The sequence below is a fragment of the Mesoplodon mirus genome (assembly GCF_964341445.2).
Source record: "Mesoplodon mirus genome assembly, chromosome: 19".
Classification (NCBI taxonomy): Eukaryota; Metazoa; Chordata; class Mammalia; order Artiodactyla; family Ziphiidae; genus Mesoplodon; species Mesoplodon mirus.
In genome coordinates this window covers 60,282,498-60,287,664 of record NC_138995.1, presented here as the reverse complement: position 1 = coordinate 60,287,664, position 5,167 = coordinate 60,282,498, and the positions used below count along the sequence as shown (strand labels likewise).

The 5,167-nt window shown below is 41.4% G+C and overlaps 1 pseudogene across 1 annotated transcript; it reads right to left on the bottom strand.

Annotated features, from left to right (window-relative positions):
• Positions 1 to 1,440: 1,440 nt before the first annotated feature.
• Positions 1,441 to 3,326, bottom strand: LOC309794819 (vomeronasal type-1 receptor 4-like; annotated as a pseudogene). The gene is made up of 2 exons: positions 3,260 to 3,326; positions 1,441 to 2,129 (listed from the first exon to the last, which is right to left on the bottom strand). The product of its transcript is annotated as a vomeronasal type-1 receptor 4-like (transcript).
• Positions 3,327 to 5,167: the final 1,841 nt, after the last annotated feature.

The window sequence follows — 5,167 nt, the reverse complement described above, 5'->3', positions numbered from 1 at the left end:
AACAAACATGATTGACTTTATATTTATATGTCTGTATATATACACACAGGTCACAAGCAGACATATATACACATTAGTAGGTAGGTGTGTGTCTGCATTTTCTTCTTGCTTCATGATCCACTTTGTGGTAAATATTGAAGTGTTTCATGTGAGCTAAATATATTGGTTTCTCGTTGGGGTACAAGGTTCAATCTGTATATCCACTGGGTCAGAATAATTACTTTCTTTTCCAAACTGTTGAATTCTCAATACTTTCATTGGCTTCAGAATGTCAATACGGAGAAAACCATGTAAAAATCTCTCCTAAAACTGAGGCAATACCCTACTTTACTCCTTGAAAATCGTGTAGCCACAAACTCCACATACACAGAATGTCTTTCCCTTTCAAATGGCTCTTCCTGTGGTGCTCTGAATTTAATGGAAGTCTCCACTGTAAACTAATTTCATGGCTTGGGAGACGTGAGCATGTACCTGTCAACCTCTTTCTTACCAATATGTCCGAGTCATCTTCACAAAAGAGAGAAAATTCTGCCTTCTACAGATCCCAGTTAGGTACAATTCACATCTTTTTCAATTGTCACAATCATCTGATGTTGTTTAAAAACACAGTAAAATGGGGCTTCCCTGGTGGCACAGTGGTTGAGAGTCCGCCTGCCGATGCAGGGGACACAGGTTCGTGCCCCGGTCCGGGAAGATCCCATGTGCCGCGGAGCGGCTGGGCCCGTGAGCCATGGCCGCTGAGCCTGCGCGTCCGGAGCCTGTGCTCCGCCGCGGGAGAGGCCACAGCAGTGAGAGGCCCGCGTACCGCAAAAAGAAACAAACAAAAAAACACAGTAAAATGTAATTTTATGCTCTACTTTGCCCTACTTTAGTTCAATCTGGCCATTTCTATCTGAACATATTTAAACATGCTCATCTCGCCACAAAACACCGTATTTCAAATCAATGACTGTCTTCATTCTAAGGGTATAATGGACAAAACTCATGACTAGCTTCCAAAAGCATTACTCAAGGACTGAATTTCCCCTCCAGTGCTATTATCTTCAGTTTCAGTAGTGACCTGCCACATGCTCTTCCATTTTCACGAAACTTTTCTTAATATTTCATGTCTACTTCATTTCTGGGAAATTTATGGTGATAGTTTTAAGTTACACACTAATATACTTGTCCATAACATCCAGATTGCTTGAGGACCTGGTGTTTATTACTGCATAAATTCTGAATTCCTCCACTGCAACACTAGCAAAACATCCGTTACAGAAGTATTTACATGATAATTACGTAACACGTCACTACAATCACTATTGTAACATCGTTTCCTTTGAAGAAGATGTCCCCATGTCCTGCTTACCATCTTCTGGTAAGCCACTGGCAATTTTACTTAAGACTCTGAGAAAAGAGAGTGAATTATCAAATGAATATAGTGCAAATACATACAATTTACATCTTTCTCATAAAGGTAGGGGATTTTGTATTCCTTTTCGCAGCAAAACAGAGCCTGGATATTCTGGAGTCACGACTCATGAGGAGAAAGGGGCTGATAGCTGGGAAACAAAGTGATTATTGCAGACACGTTCAAAAGGAACAAACTAGGATTGTTCAAAAGACCCAAAATAATATAACAGATGGGGGAAAGAATGTTAAAATTAACAAAGGTGATCACCAAGAGAAGGATGGTTTTCGTGGCTCTGGACTCAGGGGAGGATGTGGAAGAGACGCTGATCCTATGAATGTGTTGGACCCTCTGCTTATGCCTGTACAGGAGGAAAACCGTGGAGCCACTGGCCCAGGTCATGAATACAAAACGTAAGACATCAGGGAAGGACAGCAATGCTGCATATAATAAGTCTCCAGTTCAGTCATGGCGAACAACAAAACAATGAAACGTCTTCTGTTTGTGATGTTTTTGTTGCTCAATATTCCAGTCATATATAGGGGATAAATGATATTTACCAGCATGTTCATGATCCAGCACAGGATAACTGAAGCAATAACACACTTGAGAGCTTTCACTTTAAGCTCTGCCCACCTAGAAGTCCTGGGACTGATCATGATGGCCTGGAAGATACTCAAGAAGCAGGTGGTGGCAATGGACACACCCCTGCCCACTCCACGAACATAGGGGAAAACTTTGCAGGCAAAAATCACTGTCCATGTGGTGCCACCCATAATTTCTCACTGTATTGTGAAATCCATCAGAGAACAGAACCAAGATTTTGGCTACAATCAGGTTCTTGACAATCAAACCTATGGTCCTCAGCCTATACCTAGTGCAGTAAGGGAAGAGATAATGGTAAAAAAGAGAAATTCTCTCCAAAGAAGATATACAGATGGCCAACAAACAAATGAAAGGATGCTCAACATCACTAATCATTAGAGAAATGCAAATCAAAACTACAATGAGGAATCACCTCACACTGGTCAGAATGGCCATCATCAAAAAATCTACAAACAATAAATGCTGGAGAGGGTGTGGAGACAAGGGAACCCTCTTGCACTGTTGGTGGGAATGTAACTTGATACAGCCACTATGGAGAACAGTATGGAGGTTCCTTAAAAAACTAAAAATAGAACTACCATACGACCCAGCAATCCCACTACTGGGCACATACCCTAAGAAAACCATAATTCAAAAAGAGACATGTACCACAGTGTTCACTGCAGCTCTATTTACAATAGCCAGGACATGGAAGCAACCTAAGTGTCCATTGACAGATGAATGGATAAAGAAGATGTGGCACATATATACAATGAAATATTACTCAGCCATAAAAAGAAACGAAACTGAGTTATTTGCAGTTAGATGGACAGACCTAGAGTCTGTCATACAGACTGAAGTAAGTCAGAAAGAGAAAAACAAATACCTTCTGCTAACACATATATATGGAATCTTAAAAAAAAGGTTCTGAAGAACCTAGCGGCAGGACAGGAATAAAGACGCAGATGTAGAGAATGGACTTGAGGACACGGGGAGGGGGAAGAGTAAGCTGGGACGAAGTGAGAGAGTGGCATTAACATATATACACTACCAAACGTAAAACAGATAGCTAGTGGGAAGCAGCTGTGCTTTATGACTACCTAGAGGGGTGGGATAGGGAGGGTGGGAGGGAGACCCAAGAGGGAGGGGATATGGGGATATATGTATGCGTATAGCTGATTCACTTTGTTATACAGCAGACACTAACACAATAATGTAAAGCAATTATACTCCAATAAAGATGTTCAAAAAAAAAAAAAAAAGAGAGAGAGAGAGAGAAATTCCCCAGCATTCCAAATACTGTCGGTAATAATAAGATCGATCCTGCTGCCAAATCCCTGGCAGCCATGTTATCAGGTCTCACTGACTGATGCTTGTCTTCTGAGCTAGAAGATCCTGAATGCAAATATGAGGCATGGACCACATGTACCAGGTCAACTGAAATGCAACATTCGGCACTTAACAATAGCCTTACTTTGAAATATAGTCTTCCTGTCATGTCAAGGCATCCAAGGGTTGAACGTATAACCATTAAAGAACACTTACAATGTATGACTCACTGCTATGAAAGCCACACATGTGGTAACATCTTTATTCCTCACAAATTCCTGAAGCAAACACCTATCTTCCTTATAAAGATGAGGCAAACACTGACACATAGAGGTTAAGTGTTTCCATCCTAATATTGAGCCATTCTCGCATTTATTAAACCCAAATTGTCATGGGTGGGTGCCTGCAGTTTTATGCTGCAGTCCGTGCATTGACATTTTTTTTTAAGGTCTAAATTGACTCACCGGTTGGCAGCAGGTGGATAGTGGGATTTGACCCTAACTGGGCTGGTTACAATGACAGTGCATTTAATCCAGAATATACTCAAATACTAGTCACCTGTGTTCTTCAAATAAACCAGATCTAAATTTAATTTTGCTTTTACACCTTGTCGTTTCAATTTAGGTTGCTGATATTTTATTTAAAAATGTAGTTAATAAATAAATGGAAACTTGTCATTAAGACTTATTCTATTGCCAAATACAAACTTTGAATAAAGCTGTAGAAATCTTACTTAAATGTAAATGCACTGGGGGCTTCCCTGGTGGAGCAGTGGTTAAGAATCCACCTGCCAATGCAGGTGACACGGCCCATGTGCCACAATTACTGAGCCTGTGCTCTAGAGCCCGCAAGCCACAACTACTGAGCCCACCCGCCACAACTACTGAAGCCCACACGCCTAGAGCCTGTGCTCCACAACAAGAGAAGCCACCACAATAAGAAACCCGCACACTGCAACGAAGAGTAGACCCCGCTCACCACAACTAGAAAAGGCCCGCGCATAGCAACAAAGACCCAACGCAGCCAAAAAATAGATAAAGAGGGGCTTCCCTGTGGCACAGTGGTTGAGAGTCCGCCTGCCGATGCAGGGGACACGGGTTCGTGCCCCGGTCCGGGAAGATCCCACATGCCGCGGAGCGGCTGGGCCGGTGAGCCATGGCCGCTGAGCCTGCGCGTCCGGAGCCTGTGCTCTGCAACGGAAGAGGCCACATCAGTGAGAGGCTGGCGTACCGCAAAAAAAAAAAAAAAAAAAAAAAAGATAAAGAAAATAAAAATCTTAAAAAAACTGTAAATGCACCGACTGCAGTATAAAACTGCAGGCACCCACCCATGACAATTTGGGTTTAATAAATGCAAGAATGGCTCATGGAAACAAAAAGATTCATTTACTTCCATTCCAGGACAAAAGTACAAACGTCATAAGTCACTGGAACTATGGGACAGGAAACACTGATGCCTGATTAATAGTGCACAGTAGAAACAAATTATGACTGATTTCAGACCATATGCATAACTATTTATTAATACCCAAGTCAAATAAAAGTATTAGCAGAAAGGCAAGATTTGTGAAAGATATGAAAATACAAGACACATGCAAAATCGAATGTTAAGGCGAGCAACTTGTGCATATATAAACGCCATACATTTTTTGGATCAGTATCATAATATTTAAAAGCAGCAGAAATATCACAGGATACATTTGAGCCTAAAAATGGTATCTGAAACTTACAAAGTTCTACTTTTCTTAAATGCTACTTCCCTAACTTTTAGTGAGAAGACTCTCTCCATAATCAATAAAGACACAATTATTAAATCCTCTGGGAGGGAGGCTCAAGAGGGAGGGGATATGGGGACATATGT